General features: G+C 36.3%; 1 pseudogene; it reads left to right on the forward strand.

The window, feature by feature from the left end:
* The first annotated feature begins 12,342 nt into the window (after window positions 1-12,342).
* Window positions 12,343-13,276, forward strand: LOC101111262 (glyceraldehyde-3-phosphate dehydrogenase-like; annotated as a pseudogene).
* Window positions 13,277-21,294: the final 8,018 nt, after the last annotated feature.

A 21,294-nucleotide genomic window follows, 5' to 3' on the forward strand; every position in this document is an offset into this window, starting at 1 on the left:
ACGGGGGAGCCTGCTGGGCTGCAGTCTATGGGGTCGCATAGAGTCGGACACAACTGAAGCGAGTTAGCAGCAGCAGCAGCAGCATAGTTGCCTGAGAAATTCCATGGACAGAGGAGCCTAGCGGACTACAGTCCATAGGGTTTTAAGGAGTCAGACATGACTTAGTGACTAAAGAAAATGCATATGACATAAAAGAAAAATATCTAAACTCAACAATCTGAGTTTCCATTTCAGTACACTAGAAAAGAACAACTTAAGCCAAAAGCAATAAGAAGAAACAAAATTTAAAGCAGAAATCAATGAAAGTGCAAACAGGAAATCAATAAAGGAAAGAAACCAATTAACATAAAAAGTTGGTTCTTCGAGAACATCAGTTTAAAAATTGATAAATCTCTTATCAGGCTACCCAAGAGAAAAAGAAGATACACAGCTAATGTTTAAACCAAAAGAGGGGCCACAACTGCTGTTTTCACAGACATTAAACAGATAACTAAGTAATAGTATAAATCACTCTGACCAAAAATTTGATACTTTAAATGGTCTTTCAATTCCTTGAAAGACACAAACTATCAAAACTCACACAAGGAGAATAAGATAATATAAACAGACTTAAATGTATTAATGAAATTGAATCAATAGCTCATAACCTTTCAAAAAATAAAGCATTGGCCTCAATTTCACTTGAAATTTTTATCAACATTTGAAGAAAAAGTGATATTCATTCTCCACAATATTTTCCAGAAAATATAAGCTGAGAAAACATTTCCTAACTCATCCTATAAGGCCAGAGTAACCCGAATAATGAAATCAGAAAGACATTGCAAGAAAGAAAAGCCATTCAACAATATAGCTTATTTACATATTAAAAAACTCACCAAAAAGTAGCAAATCAAACCCAAAAATGAAAAAAAAAAAAGAATTATACACTATAATCAGGTGACATTTAGTCCAGATGTAGGTTAGTTGAACATTTGAAAATCAATGTAATTCAGTACATGAACAGACTAATTTTTAAAAATATGATAAAAAAATCAAGTCTCTAGAAGGAGATTAGTACAATAAAACATATTGACTATAAATGAAATTTCAAACCTTTTTGAATGAAGGATTCCTGCTCCCTCAAAAAATAAAAGTTAAGCGATTGAAATAAAAGAGCTAGTAAATTAATGTCAACTAAAGTGCCTTCTGATCCACTCTACACAATGATGGATGGTTCCTACTTAGTGGAAGGTCAAGATCCTTCATCTAAACTGAACCCAGCATACCACCAGAGTCACACACCTTGTAGTTCCATGAATTATGCTATCCTCTCAAAATTTAGACATGATCCTTCTACATTTGAAGACATCATTGAAGAAATTGATGGATGCTGATGTTTCTCTATGTGTAATAGTTGAAAATATTTTATAAAAAACACAATTCAGGTCATTATCATCAATAGTTCTCTCAGAAATCACCAAGCAACACATAGATAACTAGATTGACATACAAAGATAGTGTAGTTAAACTGATGTTACATTGTAGAGATTGAATATTAAGGAAACTTGGGAATTTAAACCTTATTCTGAAAGCACATTCACAATCATCATTAGATTTATTCACCTTTTATAGCATTTTTCATAACTTTATATAAATACAGAAATTCAAGATTAAGTATATTTCAAAGCCTCAAATCTGTACAAATTAATCAACATTTAGGATTTACTTTGCAAAGAAAGTATTTAATATTTTATGTTTGTAATGCTGGATATCACAGGGAGGTGATATGAAAAAGGTATCAAGGGAAAATGGTGTTGATCATTTAGAGAAACAAAGTCAGTAGACTGCATTCGAAAACTATGTTTAGAATTGCCCGTAACTTGTTAATAATTATGATTCAGACCATTGATTCTTAAATTTTTTGTGTATATAAGTATTATCAACTATTTTTGTTTAAAATGTAGATTTCACCCCTTGGATTGGGTCAAGATTCAACAGTCATAAGAGGCATCACAGATGACTCTAATAAACGGTTATACCTTAGCTTGTAGTATCCAAAATGAACACTAAGAGATTCATTTATTGAGGTGTTCCTGGGAGAAAACAGTAAGAGAAGGGGAAACGGAAACAGTAAAAAGAAAGGAAAGAAGTCAAGCAGGATTGGTATTTCAGGTAGTTCCAGACTAGGTCTGATCCCATGGAAAACTCTGAAGCATAAATTACACCTCAGAATCTGTCTCAGATTGAGTCAAAGATAAATAAGGGCAGTTTGAAACTGAGTGAAGGTGATTTTCTGAATCAAGATCTTAAGATGTCATTCTCCCAAATCATCCCACCCTCTCCCTCTCCCTCTGAGTCCAAAAGTCCGTTATACACATCTGTGTCTCTTTCCCTGTCTTGCATACAGGGTCGTCATTGCCATCTTCCTAAATTCCATATATATGTGTTAGTATACTGTATTGGTGTTTTTCTTTCTGGCTTACTTCACTCTGTATAATCGGCTCCAGTTTCATCCATCTCATCAGGACTGATTCAAATGAATTCTTTTTAACGGCTGAGTAATACTCCATTGTGTATATGTACCACAGCTTTCTTATCCATTCATCTGCTGATGGACATCTAGGTTGTTTCCATGTCCTGGCTATTATAAACAGTGCTGCGATGAACATTGGGGTACATGTGTCTCTTTCAATTCTGGTTTCCTTGGTGTGTATGCCCAGAAGTGGGATTGCTGGGTCATATTTGGGAGAATGACATTCTAACATGTATACTATCATGTGAATTGAATCGCCAGTCTATGTCTGACGCAGGATGCAGCATGCTTGGGGCTGGTGCATGGGGATGACCCAGAAAGTTGTTATGGGGAGGGAGGTGGGAGGGGGGTTCAAGTTTGGGAATGCATGTAAGAATTAAAGATTTTAAAATTTAAAAAATAAAAACTAAAATTAAAAAAAAAAAAATTAAAAAAAAAAAGATCTTAAGATGTTTTTGGCAACTTGATAGGGAGAGATTAGAGACTACAACAAAACTTGTTCATCTATAAACCTGCTCATCTGTTAGTTCATGAAAGTGAAAGATTTAGTCATTCAGTCACATCAGACTCTTTGTGACCCCAGTGATTGCAGCCCACCAGGCTCCTCTGTCAATGGGATTCTCCAGGCAAGAATACTGGAGTGAGTAGCCATTCCCTTTTCCAGGGGATGTTTCTGACCCAGGGATTGTACCTGGGTCTCCCGAAATGCAAATAGATTCTTTACCATCTGAACCACCAGGAAAATGGATGTTAGTTCATCTTCAGAGCTAAATTAGTATCCATCCTTCACCTATTCACTCATGAACATACGAGTAATAAGACTGGGGGGGGGCACGGAATCTATAGTTTTCATCAGCCTTCCCAGTTGCGTTTCCTCCTATTTCCCTCAGACAATTCTTATCATTTATGTGTTTTGTTGTTGTTGTTTGTTTTTGCTTTTTTTGGGGGGGCACCCCATATAGCTTGCAGGATCTTAGTTTCTCAACCAAGGATTGAACCCAAGGCCACAGCAGTGAAAGAGCAGAGACCTACCCACTGAGTAGACATGCATGTGTATGCTCAGTCGTTTCAGTCATGTCCGACTCTTTGGGACCCTATAGACCATAGCTCACCAGGCTCCTCTGTTCATGGGATTCTCCAGGCAAGAATACTGGGGTGGCTTGCCATGCCTTCCTCCAGGGGATCTTCCCAACCCAGGGATCAAACACATGTCTCTTTCGTCTCCTGTTGCAGACAGGTTCTTTACCACTAGCACCACCTGGGAAGCCCCCTAATCACTGGACCACCAGGGAACACTCTATCATTTATGTTTTGAATCTAGCCTATAGAAGGTTAACGAATGAGAAAGGAAGTAAAGTCTATATGCAACCTAAAGTGTGCCACTGAAACATGCTCTGTAATATTATGAATATATTTTTTCGGAAGATTTTTCAGTTTCTTTAAATTGCAAACATTGTGTTTGCCAGTGTAAGCAGAAAAAAAAAAAAAAAAAAAAACATGTTTTCATTCCCGGCTAAAATAAAAGATAGATATAGTCTCAAAGCCTAAAGAAACTCAGAAAATCATGATGGTCTACATAGAATGAAATGGAGTAAATTTAGCTGGGAATACAGACTCTTCAAATATAATCTGCTCCTCATACGGTATGTTTAGGAAGCTTAACATCTGCATGAACTTGATACTTGCTGGACTCATGCTTGGGAAATCAAACATAAGGGAAGAAAACATTTACAAGTAGAACTTGACTTCTATACATAAGTAATTAAAGAGAGAATTTCAGAATAGGAGACAGTAGTGAGATATCTCAAATCAGAATATAAAAATAGGTGTAAGAACTATAATTTTAAGCATACTTCATTATGTCCTAGTTAAGCCCTGATCCTGCTGAATAGTTTCTAAAAGTCATGGAGAATAGCAATCTAAAGGTATTCAAATCAAAGATTCAGGACTTTGCTTCTGTGGTATTCTGTGGGAATGGATGAATGTGAGTGTATATGTATATCAGTATAACTGTGTACTTGAGTGAATATGTCTACTCAAATAGCACTATAGGAATATAAGTTTGTAACAAATACCCTAGTATTTATTAAAGTGATAATCAATTATTGTCTTGGGAAAATCTTTTGTCAAAGGAGCTATTTTCTCAATTTCATTTTAACTTGGCACTGGAAGAAATGGCACTTTTCAGTTAGTCAAATTATAGTACAGCCAATCTATTAATAGAGCTCTTAAACTCATCTGCCTGAGTGTTTTCTCTCTCATTCTTTCTGCATTATCTAGAGTTTTATTTCCACAGTGAGTAGTTCTAACATACACACTCTCTGTTGAAATACTGCACTGATCTCTCATTAAACAACTCTCTAATATTGACTTAATTTTCCCACTGGTTAACACACATTAGATGATAGGAATCTTCTATTTCACTTGGCAATTTTATTACTTAGTGTTAACAAATATATTGCTACTCTTTGCTTTTAAAAACCACTCTCTGAGAAGTTCATTTAGTAATCCTTAAGAGTTGAGTTTCTTCCAGTAAATTGATCGAAGTGAGTTTAATATTGAAGTTGTGAAAATCCTGAAAGTGTGTTCATTAAACCACAACTTGTTCACTTCTTAATTTCTCAGAATTATTTTTTCTAACTCCATGATTCCCCAAAGCTGTTTGTTGAAGGTAATTATGTTATACATAAAAAATCCAGTCAAGTTTTTGCACTCTCAAATTTTCAGCAGCATTTAACACCGATGATTGACTGATCTAAGACTACCTTTGGATTATTTTCACGCTTTTGGTTGCCAGATATTACATTATGTAGTTTCATCTGCTACTTCTCGAATTACTGTTTCTTTACCTCTGTTGTTTTTATCCATCCTTAACTTTTCTCCAAATGTGAGCATATACTAAAGGCTTAGTTCCTAACCACGGAATTACTGTTCTAAACTACTTCAGTTCAGTTCAGTTCTTTTCAGTCTCTCAGTCGTGTCTGACTCTATGCGACCCTATGAATCGCAGCACGCCAGGCCTCCCTGTCCATCAACATCTCCCGGAGTTCACTCAGACTCACGTCCATCGAGTCCGTGATGCCCTCCAGCCATCTCATTCTCTGTCGTCCCTTCTCCTCCTGCCCCCAATCCCTCCCAGCATCAGAGTCTTTTCCAATGAGTCAACTCTTCTCATGAGGTGGCCAAAGTACTGGAGCTTCAGCTTTAGCATCATTCCTTCCAAAGAAGTCCCAGGGCTGGTCTCCTTCAGAATGGACTGGTTGGATCACCTTGTAGGTCAAGGGACTCTCAAGAGTCTTCTCCAACACCACAGTTCAAAAGCATCAATTCTTCGGCGCTCAGCCTTCTTCACAGTCCAACTCTCACATCCATACGTGACCACAGGAAAAACCTTAGCCTTGATTAGATGGACCTTAGTTGGCAAAGTCATGTCTCTGCTTTTGAACATGCTATCTAGGTTGGTCATAACTTTTCTTCCAAGGAGTAAGCCACTTTTAAGTTCATGGCTGCAGTGACCATCTGCAGTGATTTTGGAGCCCTAAAAAATAAAGTCTGACACTGTTTCCACTGTTTCCCCATCTATTTCCCATGAAGTTATGGGACCAGATGCCATGATCTTCGTTTTCTGAATGTTGAGCTTGAAGCCAACTTTTTCACTCTCCTCTTTCACTTTCATCAAGAGGCTTTTTAGCTCCTCTTCACTTTCTGCCATAAGGGTGGTGTCATCTGCATATCTGAGGTTATTGATATTTCTCCCTGCAATCTTGATTCCAGCTTGTTTCTTCCAGTCCAGCGTTTCTCATAATGTAATCTGCATATTAGTTCAATAAGCAGGGTGACAGTATACAGCCTTGACGTACTTCTTTTCCTATTTGGAACCAGTCTGTTTTTCCATGTCCAGTTCTAACTGTTGCTTCCTGACCTGCTTACAGATTTCTCAAGAGGCAGGTCAGCTGGTCTGGTATTCCCACGTCTTTCAGAATTTTCCACAGTTGATTGTGATCCACACAGTCAAAGGCTTTGGTATAGTCAATAAAGCAGAAATAGATGTTTTTCTGGAACTCTCTTGCTTTTTCCATGATCCAGCAGGTGTTGGCAATTTGATCTCTGGTTCCTCTGCCTTTTCTAAAACCAGCCTGAACATCAGGGAGTTCACAGTTCACGTATTGCTGAAGCCTGGTTTGGAGAATTTTGAGCATTACTTTACTAGTGTGTGAGATGAGTGCAATTGTGTGGTAGTTTGAGCATTCTTTGGCATTGCCTTTCTTTGGAACTGGAATGAAAACTGAGCTTTTCCAGTCCTGTGGCCACTGCTGAGTTTTCCAAATTTGCTGGCATATTGAGTGCAGCACTTTCACAGCATCATCTTTTAGGATTTGAAACAGTTCAACTGGAATTCTATCACCTCCACTAGCTTTGTTCATAGTGATGCTTTCTAAGGCACACTTGACTTCATATTCCAAGATGTCTGGCTCTAGATTAGTGATCACACCATCATGATTATCTGGATCATGAAGATCTTTTTTGTACAGTTCTTCTGTGTATTCTTGCCACCTCTTCTTAATATCTTCTGCTTCTGTTAGGTCCATACCATTTCTGTCCTTTATCGAGCCCATCTTTGCATGAAATGTTCCCTTGGTATCTCTAATTTTCTTAAAGAGATCTCTAGTCTTTCCCATTCTGTTGTTTTCCTCTATTTCTTTGCACTGATCGCTGAAGAAGGCTTTCTTATCTCTTCTGGCTATTCTTTGGAACTGTGAATTCAGATGTTTATATCTTTCCTTTTCTCCTTTGCTTTTCGCCTCTCTTCTTTTCACAGCTATTTGTAAGGCCTCCCCAGACGGCCATTTTGCTTTCTTGCATTTCTTTTCCATGGGGATGGTCTTGATCCCTGTCTCCTGTACAATGTCATGAACCTCATTCCATAGTTCTAAACTACTTACCCTGGTGAATTTCATCTCATACCTTTAATTATCTTCTCTAGATACATAGACTTGACCTATCCTATCTTCAGGGCTCAAGTTTCTTAATGTAAATTGCCTAACGTACATTTCTATGAATGCCCTTCAGTTACCAAGTTACTTCCTCATTTTCCCTTGAACATAATGATTCTCTCAAATGAGGATGGGAAACTCATTCATTTTGCTCATCCTGTATATAATGATACAATTACCCAAACCTGTCAACCTCTCCTCTTCACTTCTCACATATGTCTATTATTTTTTGGTACATAGCAACTTTATTTCCAATATGTCTATTATTTTTTAATTCAATGCTTCTAATTCTCAGTACTTCAGATTGAAAAATAATTTTTCAGCTAACACTGTGAACAAAAATTTAAATAATCACATTTCCGTATTCCTATGTCATTCCAGTCCTACCCACTCATTCTTATGGACCAAACAGCAACATCCTATTACTCTTTCCTATAAACCATAGGACTTAGTACGCATACCAGCACTAGTTACACACAACTATCTTACCAGTTTGGCTTTTGTTCACACAGCGTGTATTTTAACTCTAGTGTTTCTTATAAAGAAGTATACACTACTTTATAACATGGACTCCTGCTCTACCCATGACTTTATTAGGCAGCAGTGTTAAGATTACTTCAAGCATGGTATCCTGAGTGATTCTTCCATATTGCAGTATCATAGTTCAATTACATAATAGATATCACATATAAAAATTAATATATGCTCATAAGCACTGTTAAGATATAATAATAGTTCTTTCATGAATATATTACTGTAGAATTTACAAGGCACTTCCCTTCAATTACCTCATTTAAACATCGCAATAAGCTCAGATGATGATATTGCTATAAATTTTTATATTTTTTCACAAATGACACTGAAATTTTTAAAAGTTAACTGACTCGTTTATTTCAAAATTCATGCCCTATGATATAAATATATCTATTCACTTCTGTGAAATATTGTAAAATACAGAGCTATAAGGTGTTGATTACAGTGGTATTTTTTTTTTACAATTGTTTCAAATAAAGGAATGGATAAATATATTTCTAGTCAATGGATTATTTTTTTAGCAAGTAATTAAAAATTAAATAGGTAAAAAATATTTTTACACCTGTATCATACATTGAACTAGACACACAAAGCATTCTCTGTCATGAAAATTATATTCATATGGGAGACATATAAATAAGCAAGAAAATATCAGAATATAATAAGGTCTCTGCAAAAAGTGAAAAAAGAAAATGTGGTCATGTGATCATTTTGAAATGGTAGTTATAGAAATATATGACACAAAAATATTAATTGCAATGGCTGCTGAGTGACATGTCAAAGTGATAATGCTAAAAATTTAAATTGAAATCCATTACAGCATTAAATGCAAAGTATAATGGCTAAGTAAAATATAATGTACAAAAAACAAGACTGGAAAAAAATATCAATATGTTTATACTATTCATCTTAAGGCACTCTAATTAGAGGAATTTTTTCTCCTATACAATGAGAATAATTTAACTTAATTATAATTTTGAAATAGCATAAAAGTCAACCCGCTTCTATATGGAGGAACAAGTATTCAAACTCAAATCTTCTAGACCAGAATCTACTATTATTTATGCTACACAAAGTTTCCTATGAGGGAATGAAAACTGGTAGAAATGTGCTTATTTCATATACAAATAGCAATAATAATATCAATAAAACAGGTTGTCACAGAGCATATGAATGAAATTAACAAACAGGCACCATATTTACTTCAAATCTGGCAAGTTCTTCATTGTCTTAAATTTGCCAGTCTTTCAACATTTGCCAAGTTTTTAGTCAGAGCATCATTCATTTCATAATTTTTTAAAAATTTGAAATGAGTAAAATCTGGAAAGTGAGTGAAGTACAGCAATATTAGTATATAGTCCTATGACACACATACTGGTGATGGTATAGAACAATAACTATACTCTATCAAGTTCCTTCATGTTCTTCTAATCCCAGATACCTCTCTTCCCATTACAGACACCCTCCCCAGAAGAAGTCACTATTGTGAATTCAGTTGCAATGCATTAATTTTGCCAGCTTTTTAATTTCATAAAAATGATATTATGCAGTTATTTTTTGTGCTGCTTCTCTCACTCAGTTATATTTTTAATATTCAAGTATTTTAATGAAGTATTTTATTCATCTTCATTACTATTTAACATTATACAGTGTATACCACAGCTTATTTATACATTATATTTTCGATGGGCAATTAGATTATTTCCAGTTTGGGCTACCATGAATAAAGCTGTTAAGAAGCTGTCAGTACTTGTTTTTACTGGACATATGTCCTCTCTTCTCTGGGATTTATATGTATATAGGAATAACAGACTTCCCAGTTAGCTCAGCCTGCTAATGCAGGACACCTGAGTTTGATCCCTGGGTAGGGAAGATCTCCTGGAGGAGAAAATAGCAAGTCATTCCAGTATTATTGCCTGGGAAATTCCATGGAGAGAGAAGCCTGGCGGGCTACCGTCCATGGGGTCAGAAATAGTCCAACATGACATAGCGACTGAAGCAACAACAACAAAGAATAGAGTAGCTGAGTCATAGAAAAGGTAAATATTTAGTCAGAACAAACAGAAAAACACTTAAAATTCTACACACCATGAAAAAGTAGAAACTTATTTTCGCAATAACTAAATCAGTCTTGAAAATAAGGGTTTCCTAAGGAAGGATAAAGAAGAATCTGGCTGATCATAATCTTATATTCGTTTTCACTGCTGAATTTCATATCTCTGACTTACACAGGCAAGATTTGTTCTTTTTGCAGAAACAGTAAAGGCCATAGTCCACACTATGTCCTTCCCAGTAGAGAAAGGAATGTAAATCAAGTACACACTCTGTATTCACCACTTCAAATGCATCTTCTCAAAAGCATTATTTCCCTTCACAAATAATTACAGTCTCATAGGGTAGAAGAATGGAGAGGGGCACGGCAACCCACTCTAGTATTCTTGCCTGGTGGATCCCCATGGACAGAGGAGCACGGCAGGCTATAGTCCATGAGTTTGCACAGAGTTGGACATAACTGAAGGGACTTAGCATGCTTGTATGCAAAGTAGAAGAAAACAAATATTATAGTTTTGTTTTGCTGCCAATTTCCCTTTATATTAACAGCATTTTGAAAAAAAATGTTATTGTTTTAGAAATTCTTTGAATATTCTGGTTATTAACCCCTGTTATGTTATTGCACACTTAATATAGTATAGTATAAACATAAACTTTATGTGTGCTGGGAAACATAATGCTTCATGACTTGCTATATTGCAATATTCATTCTGGAAGCAAGCCCACAATGTCTGCAAAGTAAGTCTATGCTACATGTCCAGGTTTTCTCTATTTTCTCATGTTGTCGGGGCACCATATTCAGCTTTTCATCACTGTGGTTCATTTAACTATTTCAGGCTAAGTCTTGATGAACAATAGGAATCTAGCAATTAATATTGAATGTCCTCTACCTTCAAGAAACTCAGTGTTCTAGAGGTGGTAGCCATGCATATGAATTTTCCTTTGGAAGGGTGAAGGAGGGACCAACTAATTTCAATTATGGGAAAATGAAAGGTGATATTTGAAACTATTCATTCTTTTTCTCACTTTAGTTCAATCATTCCTAGAGTACAATGCAACATTTACCTACATTTAGATAAATTAATTTAAGCATATATCATTCCTTCTTTGGAGCGGAACATTCTCCCCAAGATTCCTGAACTTCTAGGGGTTTACTTTTTTTTTTCAATTCTGACTTTAAGGCCCTGATTTTACTGATATCTGATTCTTATTCTGTAATATCATACCAATATTTTGTTTCTCTCTGTACTAAATCATTTATAATTATTTACAACAGGCATTTTTGTGTATAGTATACTTTACTAAAGGTATGAGCAGGTGCAGAGGAGCCTGGCAGGCTACAGTCCATGGGGTCGCAAGAGTCAGACACAACTTGGCTACTAAACCACCACCACCACCATGAGCAGGTAGAAGAATCTTACATGGCAAGAACAGTGAGAACTTCAATTAGTTATTTATATTCTTAAGAGCCTTTGGCTACCCTAACTGAACGTTTTGGAACCACCTATTCCTCCATACACTTTCACTTTCACTTCTCTGTACCTTGCATGCTAAGTCGCTTCAGCCATGTCCAACTATCTGCAACCCTATAAATTGTAGCCTACCAGGCTCTGCTGTCCATGGGATTCTCCAGGCAAGAATACTGGGGTGGGTTGCCATGCCCTTCTCCAGGAGATCTTCTGACCCAGGGGTTGAACCCACATCTCTTATGTCTTCTGCATTGGCAGGCAGGTTCTTTACCAATAGCGCCACCTGGGAAGCCTCCATAGCTTAGAATTCCATAATTTCAATTGATTATCTCTTTACTTTCTCCTCATGACCCAGAAAATCTATTCACTTCTCAAGCAGAGTTTTAATTATTTTCTATTGCTGCTGCTGCTAAGTCGCTTCACTCATGTCCAACTCTGTGCAACCCCACAGACGGCAGCCCACCAGGCTCCCCCATCCCTGGGATTCTCCAGGCAAGAACACTGGGGTGGGTTGCCATTTCCTTCTCGAATGCATGAAAGTGAAAAGTGAAAGTGAAGTCGCTCAGCCATGTCCACTCTTAGCGACCCCATGGACTGCAGCCTACCAGGCTCCTCCTTCCATGGGATTTTCCAGGCAAGAGTACTTTTTCTTAAACCTGGTTTTGGGACCTTATCTTCATACCTAAAATGTTTAGTCTCCCTGCCCCTTCCCATTCAACAGCCAGCCATATTTCCTTGTGTAATGCCAGCAATGTCCCAAGACATATTTGGCAATATTAGACACTTGCTCACCAGAGTTGCTTTTAACTATTGTAAAGTCAATATTACCATCAATGACTGCTTCACTGACCTCAACTACATGGTTTATATGTTCCAGTGTGATTCCACCCATGGCAAGTTCAGTGGCACAGTCCAGTCTGAGAAGAGGAAGCTTGCCATCAGTGGAAAACCCACTTTCATTTTTTAGGAGCAAGATTCTGTCAATATCAAATGGAGTGCCGCTGGTACTGAGTATGTTATAGAGTCCACTGATGTCCTCACTACTTTCTAGAAGGTTTGGGCTCACATGAAGGGTTAGCCAAAAGACTAATCATCACTGTCCCTTCTGTTGATATCCCATATTTGTGATGGGCATGAACCATAAGAAGTACAGCTCCCTCAAGATGGTCAGAAATGCCACATGCTCTACCACCTGCTTGGCTCACCTGGTCAGTATCACTGTAGAGGGACTCATGACCACAGTTCATACCATCACTGCAAGCCAGAAGATCACGATGGGCCCCCAGGGAAACTGTCCTGGGATGGATGAGGAACCGCTAAGAACATCATCCCTGCTTCCACTGGCACTGCCAAGGCTTTGGGGCAAGATCAGTCCTGAGCTCAATGGGAAGTTCTCTGGCATGGCCTTCCACGTCTCCATCCCCAGCGTGTCTAATGTAGATCTGACCCACTGCCTGGAGAAAGCTGCTAAACATGATGGTATCAAGAAGAGGTAAAGCAGGCACTGGAAGGCTCGCTAAAGACCATTCTAGGCTATACTAAAAACCAAGTTTTCTATTGCAATTTTAGCAGTGACACCCACTCTTCCTCCCTGGATGCTGAGGCTGGCATTGCCCTTAACAACCACCTTGTCAAGCTCATCTCCTGCTATGACAATGAATTTGGCTACAGACAGAGTAGTGGGCCTCATGGTCCACATAGCCTCTGGAGAATGAGAACACCCTAGATCTCCAGCCCCAGTGAGAACATGAGAGAGGCCCTCAGCTGTTGGGGTACTCACCTCAACTGGATCACCCCAACATACTGAGAGTATCCACATCTTTCCATCCCAGAAACCCTGAAGAAGAGGAGGGACTTAGTGAGCCTTACCTTGTTATGTACCATCAATGGAAAATACCTAGCCTAAATAAGTACTTTACTTTTCTAAATAAAGACAATTCATGAGAGAAATTCTGTTACCAACTTTTGAACAGTATATTTTCACTCTGCTACACACGTATTTTTGTCTTGCTTACTTTTATGTTAACCCACTGAATGACGCATTTTATCTCCATTTTATAGATTAGAAAACTGATACTGAACAAAGTTACTTGAAGTCAGAAAACTACAGATCCAAGAATAGGATCAAAATCTGATTCTGAAGGCCTGTGCTGTTACGATGTGTGCATGTGTGTACTTCTATTTATATATCCTACCCTGCTTGATTAGGAAAAATCTCAAAGCCTAAATCTACAAAAGAAGTCACTATTATTTAATCTAGAATAGCAATTGTATATAGAATTGGAGTCAATAATGAACAGAATTTTTTCCATCCCTAGAATTTACTGAAACATTCATGTTCTGTTTGTATTCTTTGTTTGTTTGTATTCCCTGTTTGTTTGTATTATTTGTTGTATTCTTTGTTTGTTTCTATTTCCACATATACTCCTCAAAAGGAGAGACAGATCACTTGACAAGTATGCTCATAGAACTTTAAACTGTTACCTCTAATTGAAGAGGGCTTATTAACAATTTTAAGATCTTCTCTAAGCATATTTTTCTATAAAAAAATGAATACTGCTAAATTTGAATACTACCCTTTAGAAAGGACTTCCCTGGTGGCTCAGACGGTAAAGTGTCTGTCTACAATGTGGGAGACCTGGGTTCGATCCCTGGGTCAGGAAAATTCCCTGGAGAAGGAAATGGCAACCCACTCCCGTACTCTTGCCTAGAAAATCTCACGAATGGAGGAGCCTGGTACAGGTTACTGTCCATGGGGTTGCAAAGAGTCAGATACAACTGAACGACTTAAGAAGGTGTATAAAGAGACAATTTGTTGCATAAAGTTTCCACATTAAAATCATCCAGAGATGTAGAAATAAGTTGCAGTTGCTTCTCTAAATGTGATTGAATAGCTGAGAAAACTGTGATTGCCAATAATGATGTTCATAGTAGAGAGACTAACAACACAGTGCATATAGAGAAAATATGCATTCATAGCAAAGTGTCTCGCCTGGCTTTTGTACACATTCAGTAAATGCTTGCTATAGTGAACCAAATCTAGGAAGATAAATATTTCTAATATACATGTTTATATTGCCAAAATGTTGATAAAACACACTTCTATATGAACAGGAGAAAGACCTATTTCTTTTTAAAAAGTTCACAGCTAGTAAAAAAAAAATTCTGACTTTAATATAATTTCTGAATTGAAGCACACTTAAGGCAGACACCACTTATCATCAAGGCTGTGGGTGTGAAGAATTAAGTCATGACACCTCTAAGAATATGAAAAATGTATAGTTAGGTTAGCTTCATGTTTCTCATAAAATTTCAGAATTGAATACATGAAATTGAGGGACACTAATCACAGATGGAAGGATGTGGTTTTCTTTAAGCAGAAAAGTGAATGCAGTATGCCACAATTCAAATTAAGACATAGATAGTTAACTCCTAAGAATTTTACTAATATCTTGGTCCTGCTCAATACTATCTGAAATCCTAGAGGGTTAACCTAGGCAGTTATTTCTATACACTGGAATATTAATATCAGAATTTCATTAATAATGCAGAATACAAATACATTTTCATCTTATTTCCTAGTGATTTTTGGCATTTATTCCATCATAAATTAGCTATTATACTTTCTATATTTCTATTGCTCCCAATAAATACCACTAGTGTCCTCTTCACAGTCTGGATGGATGAGTGATGTTGATGAAAAATATTTGAACCCTCTATTTCTCTAACACGACCTGAGGGATTCCCCACTGCAATTTTCTCCAGATAAAAAAGAGTGGTAGGCTTATACCATGTCATTTCTTTCTGAGAAGCAAGAGAGGATATAATCAATGGGGCAAAAGTAATTTTGGATCAGGGACTAGAGGGCATAATACAAAGTCAGTAAAAATCTCTGGTGAGAGAAAGAATTAAAAGGTCTTCAGGTAGCTAGAATTAGAGCTGTAGCAAATAAGAGGTAGAGACAGAGCACCTGGAGGAGGCTGATTAATAATGGCCCTTTTTATTTGGTATTTGGCTAAGGACATCATTTGCTCCACTTAAAATATGTTGTACATTTAAAATATAAGAAATGGGAGAGATGGGTTTTAATCAGTTTAAGTATTACTTTAATGAAGGACATGACCGTATGGGGGTAAATTTACAAAACTGAAATTTCAAGGGTGCTTGATGTTAATAGATATCACTGAGTGAATGTCAAAATAAGCATGCCAATGTTTGTAAGTACTCGTTTCTATGTCAGATTCCTGACACATTTTTTCCATTTTTTCAGTTTATTCCACATTATCCATATTTTTTCAGTTGTGAATAATAAATCTTAGCATATGTGAAAATGCTGAATATGATGGAAATTTAGATGCTTTTAAAAGATGTATAAATTAATCACTGTTTTGTGGAAGTTTGCAGCAACTTAGAAATCTATATTAAATAGGCAAGAAGAAATAAAGAGATAGATGGTATCTAAATTATAAATTTTTATTCTGTTGATATAAAGGTTATACTCAATAATGTACATGCATCTTCAGAAAGAACTTGATATATATTTATATGTATATACATATATATGTAAAGCTATTCATATAAACTTAACTTCAATCAAGATAGAGTACATTTTTATCACCTAGAAGTTTCTATCATGTGCCTCCCAGTTAGTATACACCCTTTAGAGGTTATCACTACTCTAACTTCTATCACCATAGATTAATTTTGTCTGACTTATTCATAATATAAATTGAATCATACAGTAGCAAAAAGAGAGAGAGAGGAAGGAAAGAAAGGAGTAAGGAAAGAGAGGGGAGTGGGGAGAAGGAAAAAATTCTGTATTAAGAAATGTTCCTTCCATTCTTTAGGGATGAAGTCCCATGATGCTTTTCTTTTCAGAGGTGCTTATATCCCATATATTGTTTAATTGCTGAGTCATGTCTGACTCTTTTTTGACCCCATGGACTGTAGACCACCAGGCTTCTCTGTCCATGGGATTTCCTAGGCAGTAATTACTGGGGTGGGTTGCCATGTCCTTCTCCAGGGGTCTTCAAGACGCAGGAACTGAATCTGCATCTCCTGTGTTGGCAGGCGTGTTCTTTACCACTAAGCCACCAAGGAAGCCCCTTAGTGTCACTGGAAACCATTAAAATAGCTGATACCAAAGTAGAGAGGGATAGGATAAACAAATCTTGCCCCAATTCTATTGCCATTCTCTTCCTTTAATTCAGTGTAAATAGAAATCCCCAAAGCCTTCATTATACATTAAAGTATCTAAAGCAATATGTTATCTTCTGTGTTTTATGAAATGCCCTATAAAAAATGGTTTTGCTGATCTGGATGAAGTTCAAACTGGAATCAAGATTGCCAGGAGAAATATCAATAACCTCAGATATGCAAATGACACCATCCTTAGGGCAGAAAGTGAAGAACTGAAGAGCCTCTTGATTAAAGTGAAAGAGGAGAGTGAAAAAGCCGGCTTAAAACTCAACATTTATAAAAGTAAGATCACGGCATCCAGTCCCATCACTTCATGGCAAATAGATGGGGAAACAATAGAAACAGTGACAGACTATTTTCTTGGGTTCCAAAATCACTGTGTATGGTGACGGTAGCCATGAAACTAAAAGATACTTGCTCCTTGGAAGAAAAGCTATGACCAAACTAGACAGCATATTAAAAAGCAGAAACATCACTTTATCGACAAAGGTCCATATAGCCAATGCTATAATTTTTCCAGTAATCATGTATGGATGTGAGAGTTGGACCATAAAGAAAGCTGAGCACTGAAGAATAGATGCTTTTGAACTGTGGTATTGGAGAAGACTCTTGAGAGTCTCTTGGACAGCAAGGAGATCGAATCAGTATATCCTAAAGGAAATCAACTCTGAATATACATTGGAAGGACTGATGCTGAAGCTCCAATACTTTGGCCCTCTGATGATGTGAAGAGCTGACTAATTGGAAAAGACCCTGATGCTGGGAAAGATTGAGGGTAAGAGGAGAAAGGGGCGACAGAGGCTGAGATGGCTGGATGGCATCATAGACTCAATGGATATGAGTTTGAGCTATCTATGGGAGATGATGAAGGACAGGGAAGCCTGGCGTGCTGCAGTCCATGGAGTTGCAAAGAGTTGCACACGACTGAGCACCTGAACAACAAAGTTTGGGATAATCACAATATATGAGCCTCAGGGGTGTGCTGGCATAAGTCATTTTGAAGGAGGTCACCATTACCACCATTTGTAATATAGAATAATCATATTTACATTTGTTTAAGTATTAAAGCAAATACTAAATATAAGATAAAATTGTAGATGAGTGCCAGCCTAAGTGTCACAATGAAAGCATAGAATATACTGGGAAACTAGAAGAGCAACAATTTCAAAGCCAGATGACATACAAGAGAATGAAGGAATATTTCTGATTATAACAAGGAAAGGACTTTATAAGTGTCATTTCTTTATTAGACAATATAAAGTAACTAAGCATGCATGTTTTAAAGTCAGGTAGAACTGGTTTTAAAACCAGGTTTTGAAATTAACTAGGCTGATAAACATGGTCAAGTTATTTATCATAAATATCTTTTTACTCATCTCTAAGTAATATTAAATTAGGTATAGGGTTGTTATAAGAAGTGTACACATACACATATACTTTCTTAATTTCTGGCTGTGAAACTCAATAAACAGTGCTGAAATGATGATAACAAGGATGACAACAGTAACATAACACCCTTACCTTAATTTCTGTTACAGTGTAAACAGGCAGATGCTCTCCAGCACTGCTAATCAAACCTGTCTCCATGTATTCTATCCCTGTAACACTATGCATAATTAAATGAACAGGCGTATCTTCCTTATCTTTCTCCAATTTTATGTTATATGAGAAGTCTTGTCATTATAAAGTTGCATTTGTCAAAATCTCTAATAAATACCATGATTGAACATGTAGGGCAGAAAAGGAAGACAAAAAGTCAAATGCATTATATTTGGCAGATTTGCACACTTGGTATTTTCTCAGTTGTGCACAACCATGGCTGCAATATACAATTACCTGAGGAGATTTTTTAAAAGCCAGCACCCAGGCTTCTCCTGAGTTGAAGTCAGTCAATTTCTGGGGGTGGGGCCCATGATCAGTAGTTTATAAACTCCCCAAAATAATTCTAATATGCAATTTAGTTTGAGAACCACTGCTTTAGATCTGTCTCTATATTAGGATCACTTGAGAATCTTCAAAATACCTTTAATAGTTTGTAACAATAATATCAGTTACCATTTATTGTGGACCTACTATAGGCTAGACGTGATTAAATATATTGCTGTATTTACATTTTATGATTTTGCAACATGAATTTATAACACTTCTAATTTTCAATACAACCCTATGAGGTAGGTATAATTTTATAATTTTCTCTTTCAGAGACTGAATTGCATGTAGGTCTATGTATCTTATTTGCTTAATCTTCAGAACTTAGCACAGTACCTGATATAATAAATATTTGCTGAATGAGCAAGTAAACCAAATCTTATATCAAAAAATGTAAAAAATTTAAGCAATTTGCATCAAACTGCAGAAGTGGGATTTAAAACAATGGCCAGCTGATTTAGGTACCTATGCTTTCCATATGCTGCTTCACTGCTTTTCTTGATCAAAATCAATTTTCCATGAAAGCAACAACAGTAATCACATAGGCAAATATTGAGATCAGTGAAATAATACATGCTTTTATACCACCTCATGGCACACCAAAGTAGTCCTAAAATCTATACCAGATTTTATACTCACCTATGCATGCACTATGATAAATCCAGCTTTACAAGTTTGAGGACACCATAGGATTTCCTCTATTAAACCCAGCTAATGCCAATCTCTTACTTCCATGAAATCATCCTAAAGAAATACAACTCTAATTTATTACTTTCTTTGGATTCTTAAAATAACTATCACTTTCATTGTTCATTTTTGCTATATTACATCCTATATTGTGTGGTTATGTTTTGGGAACATGCTCCGTATATCCAGTAGAATCATGAAGATCTCTAAAAGCAGGTGACAATAGCAAATACTTTGTGTCAGGTATGATTCCAAGTACTATATCCTTAGAATAACCACTTGAAGTAGGAAAGTTTAATGTAGTTAGTTATAGTTCAGTCATTCAGTCAGATCCGACTCTTTGCAGTCCCATGGACTGCAGCACGCTAGACTTGCCTGTCCATCACCAACTCCCGGAGCTTGCTCAAACTCATGTCCATCGAGTTGGTGATGCCATCCAGCCATCTCATCCTCCATCTCCCCCTTCCCTTCTTGTGCTCAGCTTTATTTAATTAAATGAATATTTAATTTGTAAATACTAATTTACAAATTACAGAAGCTATATTGAAATATAGCTATCAAAATATATTTATAGTTTTATATTATAGTAATATACTTGCTTCATTTTAACACACTGGATAACAAGATATAGTATCAGCTCTAAAATGATAAAAATTTTGAAATAAGATGAGGTTAATTTAATTTTACTATAGTTATAACAACTTTTATGTGACACAAAATTACCTGTGTTGTCTATTGCTGACATTGGAGAAGGAAATTTTCCAGTACTCATGTCTGGAAAATTCCATGGACAGAGGAGCCTAGAAGGCTACAGTCCATGGGGTCGCAAAGAATCAGACACAACTGAGTGACTTCACTTTCTTTCTTATTGTTGACAAATATGTATTGCCAATATTGCAGTGATCTGTTGCCTGCTTTCCAAATGAATTGTTAGTTTTTAGTTAGAAGTTAGGGAAAATAGAGATGTCATTGTCTCTAAATTCACATATCATTTGAATTAACAAAAACCCAGAATATGTGGATTCCAAAATAAGATCTCCTGGCCCTGAAATATTTATTAGACATTGAAGACATAGCTGGTAAGGATCTGCTACTTCATTTCTTCAAATACTTACGTAGGGAAAAATCAAGTTAAAAGATGTACTATACTCTTTATTAGCTTTAAAATATATTTTGGTTGTACTCACATCAACTATTATTGAATATTTGAATTAAGGTTTAGAGAACTCCATTGCCTGAGTCTGGTTGGGAAGGCATTCAGAAATATCCTAAAGAAAATTGGTTTTTTACCTTGAGCAATTTTTTCAAGAATGTCTTCAGTGTTCGGGACATTACAAATGAAAAACAAAGAAAAAATAGCCAGCTTCTCTTTTGAAACATATGCATTTAACTAAAAAGTTGACATTCTATAATACACATTCAGCTTGCCCATAAAGTACAAGTTCAGGCTACAAAAAAATGCAGAATTATTTTTTTAATCTCAATATAGGGCAAGGTGCTGTTAGAAAGCTCAAATCTCAAACGCATCAGTGGGACCTTAAGTCAGTCGATGAATTGAAATTGGTTTGTTTATTGTTAATAAGAACCAACAAAATTTTGCATGTTATAAATTGCTTGCATAAAAGGTTTTATTTTGCTTTGGATTAATGTAATTCATACATGAGATATTCATGCTAATGATATGATTTTCAGCTATATTTAATGAGTATGTTTCTGCTTTTATGCAGTAGTTCTATTAGAGGCAGTTAGTGGCATAGATTTAGCTAAATATTGTGGTTGTTAACATAGTTCCCAGAGTTAAGAGAGAATATTTTCTTTGGCAAACATAGTAAAACAGAATTCTTATTAATATCTTTCAAAAATGTATTTTTAAATGTACTGCTGGTCTGTAGTAAAGTTCTGAACCTAAATATCTGAA

The sequence above is a fragment of the Ovis aries genome, chromosome X (assembly GCF_016772045.2).
Source record: "Ovis aries strain OAR_USU_Benz2616 breed Rambouillet chromosome X, ARS-UI_Ramb_v3.0, whole genome shotgun sequence".
Lineage (NCBI taxonomy): Eukaryota > Metazoa > Chordata > Mammalia > Artiodactyla > Bovidae > Ovis > Ovis aries.